Below are 14,794 nucleotides of genomic sequence, written 5' to 3' on the forward strand. Positions count from 1 at the left end.
GCAACCACTTGTTTTTTAAGTAATGATTTCAAAATTATCCTTTGCAGACATTTAAGAATCTGTCACCTCTGTCAAAGCCAAGTCCTTGGAGCCATCCAATTTAAATTTTAGTTTGAATGCCAAAATATCATCAAACTAAACACTTGTATAACCCTTCTCTAATAAAGTCATAGTTTTTTAACAGTATGATTACCTATGAAAAATACTTAGGTCAAGCATGGTTTGTGATATGATAAAATTCATTACTTCTCTAAAATTAATTGAAGACTACGTTGAATAGAAGTTATTTATATTCTTTTTAAAGATAATTTGAAAAATATTTAACTTTTTAACATCATTTCTTATAATCAATAATAAAATATGATTATTAGACAGACAAGAGGTCCCAATAATCTAGTTATTGATACCTGTGAGTCCCTACTATTTTCTTCATCTATATTTGAGTATATTAGAGTCTTATTAGAAGTTACTTAAAGAATAGTTGTTCATATTGTGTATTTTGGTGGTTTATGTGGCTTTTCTTTTCTTTTTTAAGACACACTTTTTAATGGTCTTGGGCTAGGAGCCATTATTGGCCTCGGAGTCGCTGCCCTCTTGCTAATCCTTGTGATAACAGATGTCAGCTGCTTCTTCATTCGACAATGTGGGTTACTAATGTGCATTACTAGGAGAATGTGTGGGAAGAAAAGTGGCTCCAGTGGAAAAAGTAAAGAACTTGAAGAAGGAAAGGCGGCGTACCTGTGAGTATACCAGTATTCTCTCCTATGAGTGAAGCACAGGTTCATCTTGTGTGCTTTGTTGGAGGCTTTCTTCTAAGCCACATCAGGTGTTTAACTAGAATACAGTGCAAATATTACTCTCTGGGCAGGCCTTCATCTGTATAATATATGTACATACAAATATACACGGAGAATATTCTATCAGATGCATTCTCACAAATATGAATAAATCTTTGACAAATTCTTTCTAAGGAGCAAGACTGTGAAATCTACAAGAATTTGACCTATGCTCTTTCCAAGTCTACATCCCAATCCAGGCAACTGCTAGTAATTGAATTTTCCACAACCAGATTTTTTTCTGATTTAAAACTTCATGTAGAGGGGTGCTTCAGTATGTAGTGTCTTGGTACATATTTCACTCACTATAATTTTTAGGATTTTTTATTGAATGCTTACATTGGGGCTTGGTCATTTCAGGATATTTTAAATAAGTATTTTTAAATTTATTCTTTGACAGTTTTGTACTTATATAAAATTACTCTCTCACTCCACCACTTCTTAAGCTTGATTCTCTTCTGGGAATTATTCAGAAAATGTTTCCTTCTTATTATCTAATATTATCTATTCTTTTTCCCACTTGTAGCCTTGTAAGAGTCAGATATAAAATTTAACTAATTTAGTTTGCCTCATTGTAGGATTTTACATTCTTAAAAGACGTTTTTTTTTTAAAATTTAGTCCTTGTTCAGTATCATTTTGAAAATAAACTATTATGTACTGTTTTGCTATGTATATAATAGCATATGATTAGATGTATATCAGAATCATATGCATATTCTGCTAGTTACTCAAACAGTGCATGGAACCTAGAGGAAAGAACTGAAGCTGACCCCATGGATGAATGCTGTTTGTAGACTTTCTCTTTTTGATATTTTCAGCTTCCTTTTTTATGTTTCCCAGGCTTGTCCCTCACTTAACACTGTTCATAGTAATGGTCCTTTCCACATCTATTGTTAATTAATAAAACTTTTATTAGAAATACCTACAGGACAGTATGTACTTTGCATTTTCTCAATTGAGATTCAAAATGCCACAGAGCAAGAACATTTTCTACATTTTATTTCTGCTATTTTATAATTCATATCTATTGTATATAATCTTTAATTATTCTCATGATTCATTTGAATGTCAAATATTGCCATTCAAAAATATACACATTTACATTTAATCTAATAAAATTCTTAAATTTCCTATATTTGATTCTATTTTGGAAGTTTTGATCTATAAAAATTCATTGTTAGCTTTCTATAATCCTCACAAAAGTGCTATGTTCCTTATTTTAAATTAAACTTCTAATGGACTTGATGCTGAGATCCATAATCTTTTCAGAAATTTCACTTTTCACCTATGTTTACACAAGTGTTGATAAATCAAATTGACATGTGCTCCTTACAAATCATAATATCTTTTAACCGTAACTGCTAGACACATAGGAATGGATCCTTTTTTTGTGTTTACTATTGTGCTACATTTTCATGTTATCATTAAACCAATACAGCAATATTACATTTAATAATTACTAATGCATATACAAGGTTTTGTCATTCACTGAAGCTTTTCTTACCTTGCTAATCTTCGAGTTTGCTTTGTTATGGCTGTCTCTTGAATTTCAGATTAAATCATTTTATATATCCTCCACAAGTACACACAACAGACACGTGCCCACAGATCTATACATACACATTTATAAAACACAGACATCTCACAAAACATGTCATAAATTAATTAATTACTTAAAAAGTTTCATTTCTTCCAAATATAATATCTTTAGTTTGAGATTGAAACAAAAGGCAATAGGCAGAAGTTAGTTTCAACTGAAAGTTTATGTGACATATTAATAACAGTGGGATTAATTTAGTGTACAATTTCTCTTTCTTTCATCATAGTTTACATCCTAGTAATTGTCTGTTGTTCTTTGTCTGGTAAACTCTATCAATAAGATTGTTGTTAGTATTGCTGTTGCTGTGTATAATTTTTATTTATAGAGAGAGACCTGTGGTAAATATTATGGATGAAATAAACTTACAATTTTGGGAAGGCATGTATATTTTATTTCCAAGATCATTTAACTGAATATTTCTAGTGATTGTCTCCAATGCTATTATACACCTCTTAATTATTTTTAAAATGTTTCACTTTCTTTCCTAATTAGGCAAGAAAATATTTATAGACTGCTGTTAATAAATTATTTTAATTTTTAAAACATAGATTTTAAAATGCAAACTACTTTTTCAAAACAATGTTCTTTCTTTTATCTTTATGAAATATAGCCTTGCTCTGTAGTCAAAGCTGGCCTCAAATTTGCAATATTCCTAATTGGTTTCTGGACACTAGACTTACAAATGTTTACTACCTTTCCTAACAGGAAGCAACAGTAACAAAGATAAAACGGTAATGATAAAAAGAGACCGCATTACTTATTTCCAGTTACATAGTAAAATATCATGGAAATATGAATTCAAAAGAAAATATACTATGTTTGGTTAGTTTAAAAGTGTCGTGTGTGTGTGTGTGTGTTGTAACAAATGAACAATTGACACATTGAAGAATTAAATATCTTGACATGTTTTTTTTTAGGAAAGATGGGTCAAAAGAACCAATAGTGGAAATGAGAACAGAGGATGAAAGAATCACTAATCATGAAGATGGCAGTCCAGTGAATGAGCCAAACGAAACCACACCATTAACAGAACCTGAGTATGTAGCTCCAAATGCTTATATTTGCGGACAAGTAACAGTAAAGTGTAAAGCATTTTAGTTATTTGTAGCATTAAATTAAAATATCATTATTAATAAAATTATTTTGTATTTTAAATTATATATCATTTTGCTACGGAAGTCCATTTTATTGAGATATTTCACTTGGAAAATTCTCTATCAATATCATAAAATTTAAGCCTTAAAGTATACATTTACATTCTCATGCAAAATGTTAACAATAAAAAAGATGTGTTTCAGAATTGGATTTTATAAGACTAATTGATAATTTGTGGAAAAATCATATTTTAAATTATAAATAAATTTTACTGAAATATGCATGTGGCAAGAAATGAGTTACCATGCTGACTATTGATAACTATTGCGGTATGACTAGAATGTTAACCAAATTCTTAATTCACATACTGTCACTAAACTTGTTTTACTCTCACTAAACTTGTTCTTTGGTAATTTCATAAACATACTTGGTGCATTCCAATCCCTCCTTTCTCTACTCTCTCTCTCATCTTACCACAACTTGTCAACCTCTCTCCTCTGGACGACTCCTTTTCTCACATCTGGCACTGTTTTGTTTCATGATTAAAAGAGATTTAACATGTGCCTTCTGTGACCAAGAGTTTATATCTATCCTTTGGAGTTTGATAGACTCATCAATGAGTTTACAACAGAATGGAGTGATTATTCCTGCCCCGTAATCCATTAGTAGTCAGTTGCTCAGCAAGAGAATATATGGCCTTGTAAATCATGCCTTTAATCCATGAGAAACTATTGATATGTTAAGACTGTACTAGTCAAGGTTAGACAGCTATCCCTTCATTTGGATCATGTTACCAATGACAATAATTTTGAGAAGAAAACAATTCATGAAAATTCTCTCTATCGGACTCATTCATTTGACCCATCTTCTGTATGTTCAATGGTTATCTGAGGGTTTGGTTTTAATGTCCTCCTTAGTTATTAGTTCTCAACTATTACTTATTGAAAACATCTGAGTAGCTCTGAGACACTGCATTAACTACCATACATGTAAACAATGATTAAGACTGAATGAAGCATTCTTCAAAGTATAAAATCATAAATATTAAGTATGGAAACTTTTCAACTTAGTCAAAAAACAGTAATAAGATCAAATCTGGTACCTAACACCTTCTCAATCATTATTTTTTAACCAGTTTCTAATATCAGGAATGGATACCCTTTTTGTGGAACAGGTATCCAATACAATAAGGGGGTATTTGGCTTACTCTAGCAATCATGCTGCCTTGACTAGCAGTGTTGTTAGTATTGTTGTCCATAGAATTCACTGCCAGACAATCACCAAAGAGTACCTTAGTCTTTCTTTCTTTTACTCTTTTTCTGGACTGACAATCCACCCTTCTCATCAATTACATCACTGCTCCCTGAATTAAATTGATTACTTTTAGCATAATTGCTTGGACTTTCATGACAAATTGTTTATTCTCCTTATTCATAATATAGCATAAATTGCAAGAGAACTCAGAAGAACTAAAGTATCAACATTAATTTTCCCATATAACATGTAGACTAAGTTCAGCTGAAATCATATTTGTGAACATTTAGAGCATTGTTATGTCAAAGAAGGAAGTATTAGTTCCCAAGGTAGCATGTACAAGATGGAATACAGAACTAGTGAATGTTGTAATACAAATAAAGAAAATTTTCATTCAATATTGTCTAATTAAAATTTAATAAAGCTATCTTAATTTCATTGAAAAAAACAAGGAAAGTGTAGGCACGGTTCAGTGTTTACTATCAATTGTTTCTCTTATAGAGAACATATGTTCAGTTTCCAGATAGTATCCACATGATACCCCACAGCTGTCTGCAACTCCAGTTTCAGGAAACCTTACACATTCTTCTGGACTCTAGAAATACCAGGGACACATACAGTGCACATATGTATATGGAGACAAACATTCATATAGGTAAATAATAGATCTTTTAAAAAGCAGGTATTGTTTCATTGTAAGAAACAACTCTCAAAACATATACTCATTAGTATTATAAAATACAAATATAAATAATACTAAAATGCCCAAAAATATATAATTATAAAATATAAGGATTAACTTTATAAATAATAGTAATTTCATTTAATTTCAAAATAATATTGGTATTGGTGACTCAAATATTCTTTTAACTGTAATGGCATGCCACCCACTTATTTTTTTATTATTTTTATTATTATTGATCAAATGTATTCTGTTTTAAATCTCGAATGCAGTCTTTTTTCTCCTTCTATCCTCCCATTCCCTTTACACTCATGCACAATGACTCCCATCCACTCTTACTCTGCTTCTGTTCAGAAAGGGGCAGGTTTCCCATGAGTATCAACAAAACACGGTATATCAAGTTGCTATAAGACTTAGCGCCTCCCATTGTTTTAAGACTGAGAAAGGCAATGCAGTATGAGGAACTGGTTCATAAAAGTCAGTCAACTTGTTAGTGGCAGCCCCTACTCCCACTGTTAGAAGTCCCACAAGCAGCCCAAGCTACACAACTGTGACACATATATAGAGTTCAGATCAGTCTCATGTGATAATTATTAGAGATGATAAACCAAGTAATGGTCATAAGTCAGGATTTAGGCTTTTAATAATTCAAAAAATTAATTATTTTATTGTATTCATTTATTTATTTTGGAGGTAGTTTGTGACAGTGTTTTTCAGTGTAGCCTTAACTATCCTGGAACTTACTCTGTAGACTGGGCTGGCCTCAAACTCATAGAGACTGTCATGCCTCTGCCTCTCAAGTGCAAGGATTAAAGGATGACTACCATCATCTGGTAATTTATTTTAATTTAAACATAAATTATGAAATCAAATTTATCCACTGATGCCATAAGTTTCTGTCCTGCCTACTCCTGCAATAAACACACAGAAACTATATTATTTGCAGTACTGTTTGATCAATAGCTTAAGTGTATTTTTAGCTAGCTCTTATATCTTAGATTAACCTATTTCTATAAATCTGTGTATTGCTATGTGCCTGTGGTTTGCAAGCAAGGTTCAGACATGTCTGTCTCCTGCAAGCAGATACATGGCTTCTCTCTGACTCAACCTACCCTTTATATATCTCTTCCATCCTGGCTATATTCTGTTAAGCCATTGGCCAAAAGCAGCTTCTTTATTAACCAAAAAAGCAACACATATACAGGAGGACTTCCCATACTATTTCCCCTATTCTGTTTAAATAAAAAGGAAGGTTTTAGCTTGAACATAGTAAAACTACATATAACAAAACAGTTATTAAGCGAGAAATATAGTTACAATATTTATATCTACTTTATCTTTTATCATAAATAAGGAAAACTATAATTATAACTATCTATTCTTCAACTACATCAAAGACCACAGAAGGATATAATATTACCTAAGTAAAGGGAGTGTGTTTCAGCAACTTCTAAAACTTTAGAATTTACAGAAACAACTTGCTACCTGAACAGTCACCCAGAGTTCTGTAACATTTTTCTAGGAATCCATCTTCAGCCTACAGGCTCATAATATCTGGCAGACTTTTTCTACAGACCAGGAAATTTCAAAGACAGCTGTGCATATATTGGCAGTTTGTTAGTCACTTTTTTCTGTCTCCTGCAGAATGTCTTTCAGACTCTTTCATGAAGCAGGAACCCTGAAGGACTGTCTCAAATTCTTTAGTAAGCTTCAGTGGTCATTTTACTATGGGTCCTGAAACTCCAGTCAAAAAGTTCAAACATGAGCAGTTTCTTGCCCAAATGGCTAAAAACTATGTAGGGAGCCTCTTTGATGCCCATCATCCTCTTGAAGTAGAGTGGTGCTGCCAGTACCAGATGTGTCTCATTGTCATAGAAAGTCTTATGCTCTTAAAACATTTTAAATGCCATATTTTGAAGATCACTGAAAAATTTATAGAATATCTATCTAAATCAAATATATTTCTATATATCTAGAAAACCTAACTGACATAACTACAAACTTGACTATTATAGATGACTATCTATTAACCTGTATTTCTTAATTATACAATACATTTTTAAATGAGCTGCACAAACACAATACCTTAATTAAGAGCATAAATATACATATAGCAAAATTGGCCTTAAATTTGCATCCATAAACCAAAATCTATGCTAATGCAAAGTATCCATCTCTATAGCATATCACCATATAAATGTAAACAAACATTTATAGACAGAATTTGGGAATTTGAGCATAATTCTCTCCAAACTGCTTCCTTCTTTTTTGTTGGGTGAAGTAATTGAGCATTCATGAAGACCTTTTGAGAGGTTTTGGTCCATCAAATACATTAGTTTGGTAGGAATCCACAGGTTCTCATTTTCTGTGGAAACAAAATTAGAACCTCTTTTCCAAAGCAATATATCCTTAGACCCAAATTTTGACATCAAGATACCTCTAAAATGTTTTGGCTTAGCTTAGCGGCCCATACAATGAAATGTCTCACTGTACTTAGTTCCTTCACAGTCAAAAATTCAAGAAAAACAAGTAATATGAATAATACAGATTTGCCATGTAATTTCCATCTTTGTATAGCTTATTTTTTTTAGGCCTTCTAATTTATGACTGTTTGTACTTTGTTTCTTTAAAGACTTTGTTTTATTGTTTATAACCATTTACTTCCTTTAAAACTGTCTATATTCGTTTCCTTTTCTCTCCCAAGCCTACTTCTTATTTTTATCCAACATTATGACCCATTTAGAGGTCTTTTTTAAAAATTTGAATGTCTTTATTGTATATCCTTTTCTGACTGGGACATTTCTTAAAATGCAAAGCAGTGTGGCTAGCGCTAAGGCTGTTTTGCCTTTTGGCTCTGTCCTACATGGCAGAGGTCTTTTCACTGCCTCTGAGACAGCCAGCTAAGAGCCACACTTACCACATCAACTCTAGTAATTAGTAGGCCTGTGCTTCCACCAAGTAACTTACAGTATACTCCTCACAAGCACCATTCAAGTGCTCAGCCTCTGGAAAGAGCCAGAGTTCATGCTGTTAGCATGGCCCAGGAAGCTGCCATTTTGAGACCATACAGTTTTTTTTTTCTTTCTCCTACCTCTGAATCGGAAAAACCTCTCTTGAGGGAGCTAACACAGTTTGTAATAAAGTTTCTCAGTGTCGCCTTAGCTGTCCTAATACTCACACTGTAGACCAGGCTGGCCTCAAACTCAAAGAGATTTTCATGCCTCTGCCTCTTGAGTGAAAGGATTTAAGGATGACTACCATCATCTGGCAATTTATTTTTAATTTAATCATAAATTATAAGATCAAAATTATCCACAATGAACAATTATGCTCACCTATATTTACAAATAGATTTTTCAAATATTCTGTGTATCACCTTACATTCTTATGATGGTAATGGCAAATGCAAACTATTTATTACATTCTAGTTTATGTTGTAATAAATTCTTTCAAAACTTAAAAGAAAAGTGCCTGAAAATATTATAGTGACTGGGTAGGCTGAATTGCAAAATAAATTTAAAGATATATATACACATATGCATGTAACATATGGAAATAAAGAGGCTAAGGATTTAAAGGATAACAATTGAAAATATATTAGAATGCTAGCAGGACGGTCTAGGGACAAAAAATGTTATAATTTCAAAGAAGAAAAAACTATTTAAATAAACTTATCTTTTTCTCTGTAAAATGTAGCATGTTTCATTTGCAAAATGAAATTCAATAATTGAAATGGTTAGAAACATGTTTTAAATTATCTCTAGAAATTTAGTTTGTAATCTCTCTGTTCGTTTCCAGAAAATTGCCTTTAAAAGAAGACAATGGAAAAGAAGTCCTAAATGCAGAAACTATAGAAATTAAAGTGTCTAATGACATAATCCAGTCTAAAGAAGATGACAGCAAAGCATGACCACAAGTTTCAGCACCTTGGTTAGCACCGCAAAGAGCAATTGGATTGCCGTGAAACTTTGACCAAAACTATTCCATTGACCTTAATTTCTTGGAAAACGTCTAGCTTGGAATAGCTTGTACACATATACATATGATCAATTCCTCCTGTCACAGTTCATTTCCTTCTGTTATTGCTGTTGTGGTTGTTGGTTTTGTTAAGTATTTCAGTATAAAGTCTTGATTGGCACCAGTTTTGGGTATCAGTTTGATTCTATGACTGAAGTATTGCAATTTATTATATGGCTAAAGGGCTTTTCTTTTTAAAATTTTGTTTCATGTAGCACCAACGGATGTATTTCAGCTCTCAAAAATATTAGGTTGTGATAGAAGGCAGAGCAAAATTATTCTGAGATAAATGTGTACAAAAGCCCTGCATGTTTATGAATCTTATCTTGGGCAAACACACTATTAAAATGGCTTTCAGATTAAGATGAAGGCACATAACAAAGGTTATACTTTTTATCAAGAAAATTTCAGGGAACCCAGGCTGGAAGGAGCCAGTCAGTTATCTTTTGCAGATATTAGAAAGTGAAAAAATGTTAGAGAACTCGTTTCAACATATGACCACATTGCATTTTTGACATTGATCTTGGATATAGTGATACCAGATCTAAACTGTTACACATCAGAAAGAAGATTAGTTGTGTGTAAAATTAGATTAGAAAAACTCCCTAAATCTCTTTTTATGTATACCATATTCACTCACAGAGGATTACACAAAACGTAAATGTATTACAAGTAAAAATGGTATTGATTTCTGCCCTCAGCTTCAAATAAAGTGAATTTAAATGGGAAAATACCAATATGCTTTCTTGATATATTTATAAATACATGATTATTTTTATTTATATAAATATAATTTATCAAAAATAAAGTTCTTTTTAAGTACTTTGAGTCATATTAGATATGTTTTGGTATATAGATTTAGGTGGTCATTATTATTATTATTATTATGTGTCCCTCTTTAAATGAAAGTGGCTAATAACATTGAAAGTATATATTAGAGTAAACTAATTAAACATTCAAATGTTCCAAGAGGATTGAAGAACTGAAATGCTACTATTGACTTATTTTCAAATAGTACATTTTAAAATCCATTTTACACCAATTTTAAGGTATTTAATAAACAGCTACAGTTAAAACAATCATTTAGCTATTCTATGTAGACTTTCTAATATTATTTCTTAAGGACTACACAAGAATATGATAGTTACTAACTTACAAGCTATGCAAACTCCCTGAGGTCAAAGTCTGAACTATGATTTAACGTATGTAAAAGGAAAAATAAAAGATTTGTAGCTATCAATATACATAGGTGGGGAGCAGGGTTAAATGATTTCTTAAGTCAGAGTTCCTAAAGCTACTTTAGTCTCCCTCTTCCTCACAGACTTTGGTGTTCTGGTACCAAGTGAATAGCTCCAATATTGGTGCATTTGAGACCACATTCTTATAGTTCATTGGATGAATATTTTTAACACTGAAGATGGCCCTGCTCTTATACTATGAGGTAATTTCTTGAAAATTATATACAACATTAGTGCCACTCTGGAATGCTTCTCTTGGTAAAGCACTTAAACTTGCCATCCAAGGAGAAATAAATGTTTTATTGTATCTTTTACCTCACCTGCTGACTGTCAGCTAGACCAACTGTGCCCAACTGCATGGAGAGATGTTTAATCTTCACAGTGCTTTGTGGGAAATTCTGGGTTATTGCAGGGGTCTCTCCTTGATGCCCATCCTGGCATATTCTGAAGAGAGAGAGAGAAAGTCAGAGAGGGAAAAAACCCAAAACAGAAATCTGTGCCTAATTAAGAATCTGAACAGTGTCTATCTAAAATAAGAAAACAAACCAGTTTAACCCTTTTCAAACTTACTTACCAAACATTTTCTCGATTGATTTGTCTACGATGTTTAGCTTATGTTTGCCGGGTCATTTTAGTTTCATTCTTTAAGGTGTACTTCTTTCTGCTTGTTTTACTTTGTACCAAATGTACTAAAATTAGTCAAAATACTTGAATTTATTTGTTTGTGTAAGTGAGCAGGCTTAGTAGTGGTGTCTATGAAGCAATAGCCATGAACACTAATTTTTTCCTCAATAGAACGACATGGTTTTAAATTAATGATATAAAATAATTTGTATGACTGGTAAAGCAATTTAGCATGTTTCGAATTGTCATATTTGTGCTATAACACAAGAACAGAGAAATAAGAAGAGCAAAATATCTTTTGTGTTTTCTCAATTTGAAGCTTTAATTTTATCATGTCTTCAGTTTTTCTATGTAAAAAAAAAACTGAATTAAATTTATACACATAGTCTTAAATCTTTTGTCATCGTATGGAGCCATTGGATAACTTTGGATAGAGTCCATGGATGCTTTCAGGTGTTTCAGAGATGCTGAATTTGTGGTGTCTTAGAAATCAATGCTCTGCAGACAACATATTGATGTGGTAAACTTTTTAAAATTTCAAAGAAATTATCCTAATCACACAGCTTGTAAAGTTTCCAAATGAGAATGCCATATAGTGAATTCTCAATTTATAAATAAGCCTGAAATGATTTTTTTTATTTTTTAATTCTATTTTAGTCTAAATGAATTTATGTAACTTTTACTATCTGAAAATCCACTTCCATGTTATAACAAAATGTCCACTGGACAAAATTTGAGTATTGTTAAGGTAATCTGAACCTTACACCAATTTAAAAAGGCGCAAATGTAAGGTTAGGAGCTGATAAAATGACAATCTATATTTGACACCCCAAGAGAGAAAAATTTAATATTTGAATTTTAATACATGTTGTATTTTTAAAACTGACACAGATATTTCAAAATAATTTACATTGATGTTTGAATGCATCAAAATTGTGATTTCAACAGGTTAATTTATTATTTTGTGGATAAGATAAATTACTGTTCTATTAATAGTAATGTCTAACATTAACAGTCTTTAAAACTTTTATTTTTTAATCTTAATACCTATATCATTATTTCAAAAGAGTTTTGACCCAACAAACTTCATATGAATCTTAGATTTTGTGTTAAGAATCTATATAAATAAAATAGATATTAGTTATTGAATGAATTATAAGTTATAGCAATTATTTCTATATTAAAATCATCTCTTTATTTTGAATAATTAACAGGTATTTGTGCCTTTATAATAGCATGACATTCCTTTAAAGAATAACTACAACTAATATATGTGTTTTGATCATGCATATGACACTAAACCTGGATTTTTTTACAATCAATTAATAAACTTTACTGTAACACACAATATATATACAATCAAATTTATTTTTATTTATAATAAAACAACACTTTAGTCCATTAATAAGATACTTTAGTTGGATCTGTATTGTTTTTCTAGATGACAAGTCTGTATTTGGAAAATTATGATGTTAGCTCTAAGAAATACAACAGATGCTATTTACAACCAGGGCGGTTACTATGGGGTCACTTGGGTCTTCACTGTTGTATGGAGATCATAAATCATCCATGTGATGGCAAGATAAATATCAAAATATCTATAATTGAAATAGTAAGAGAAGTTTACATTTTTAATTTAAAAATATTGGTGATGCATATGATAGCTATTTAAATTTACATTATTTTTCATGGAAAATAATGTAAATGTTTAGTTTGATTTTCTCATGGAAAATTTAGAGGGACTGTTTCTTTTCAAAACATTTCATTAAATCTTAAATAATTTACAATAAAATTTTTTTATATATCTTCAATTTCCACTCCTTATTAACCCTTTGGAATAGTCTGTCTAAAACTGAAATAGCATATAGGTAGAATTTCATATGCTAAACTTAAATTGTGTTTGGTTGAAAATTAAAATTTAATCACAGAAGTCAAATTATTAAAGATAATATTATATATATAGTCTTAATAATATTCAAATATGAAACAACTGCTTGTATAAATGAAAATATTATAAAAGGCCTAGCAATAGTAAGTGCTGAGTACATGTAATTTTCTTCCAGGCTTCACTCTTTTATTATTTTAAATTGTGTTCAACCATGTAGATGGAGCTATTTATCAACACTATACAAGATTACTAAAATAATAACTATTTTTTTCATATAATTCTATGACATTTATATATAATGGTGAATATTTATTTGTTAACATATTTAGTAGTCTTACAAACTATTGATTATTACTTCACAGTTTTATAATAATTTAAATCAATTAGTTAATATAGTTTCTTTAATCTTAGTTTGACATAATTTTCTCATTACTGACCAAGCATTGTTCATGATGATTATTATAGAAATTTCCAATGTAAATGTATATATCACAACTTTATTCTTTTCTAATTTACAATCCTATATCTTTAATGTCTAATTTTAGCCTTGAATGGAAGAAAATAAGAAAATGATCTTTGGAGCATTTCTATCAATACCAAACAGAAGAGTTAAGATACAGAAATGCTTAATCAAGGGATAAAATCATTTTTATTTTTAGGTAAATGGTTATGCCAATGAAAGTAGAGCAAAGACAAAACTCTAACAGCATCTGAAAGATCATGTAACAGAGATAAACTCTATAATTCAACTTGAAAATATGATGTTTAAACTAACACCATGCTATAAAATTATATCATTAAAAACAAAAAACTATTTTGCATTTTCAAAAAATGTTGTTTCTTAAGGATTTGTCTCTAACCCTTTGAGAACAAAATCAACAATTGCAAAAGAGTTTAAAAACACATTTGGAGGTATGGAAATTCTATCTTTATTCTCAAATAATAAAACATGACATCACATATTTTTTAACTTTTACATTTTATCCAAATTGTGTATAGTTAACTATCATGTTTTCTTATTATTTCAATATAGTATGTCCTTATGAAATGCTGTATATATATGTCTAAACTGTAAAAAGTATACTGCAAATGTTGAAGTTTTGTATTTATGAAAGACATTGAAAGTATGGCTTATGGTATTTCAAAATTGTCACTCTTCACCATTTGTATATTAATAGTAAAGATACTTTTACTTTAATAAAGTGTCAAATTTTATGTTTTTTTTCTAATTCTATCTCACTAGTGAGAGAGCTTTTATGTAACAAAATCTTAGTTTCTGGAAATTGCAAACATATCACTAGGAAGCCAGAAGACAAATCCTTTCTGCCATCTTGTTTTAATTGAATTATAGCATTATGGCCTATCAACAGTGCCCTGATCAGAAAAAAATAAATAAATAAATGATTCAGATAGACTGTCCCATAAGCATCATTAGTATCAACAAGGAAACAATGAGAAATAAATTTATGTTAATCTGACCATAGACCACTGTATCTCTAGATCCTTTGATAGGAACCCAGACATAGTGCCTTAATGAAATTTTCTTATTATGGTTGTGT

General features: G+C 30.7%; 1 long non-coding RNA gene across 1 annotated transcript; it reads left to right on the forward strand.

Annotated features, from left to right (window-relative positions):
• The first annotated feature begins 498 nt into the window (after window positions 1–498).
• LOC101983225 lies at window positions 499–14,450 on the forward strand. Its single transcript, XR_003376718.1, has 3 exons — window positions 499–740; window positions 3,355–3,474; window positions 9,267–14,450. It is a non-coding gene; the product is annotated as an uncharacterized LOC101983225 (long non-coding RNA).
• The last annotated feature ends 344 nt before the right edge of the window (window positions 14,451–14,794 follow it).

This window comes from Microtus ochrogaster, unplaced genomic scaffold (genome assembly GCF_000317375.1).
Source record: "Microtus ochrogaster isolate Prairie Vole_2 unplaced genomic scaffold, MicOch1.0 UNK95, whole genome shotgun sequence".
Lineage (NCBI taxonomy): Eukaryota > Metazoa > Chordata > Mammalia > Rodentia > Cricetidae > Microtus > Microtus ochrogaster.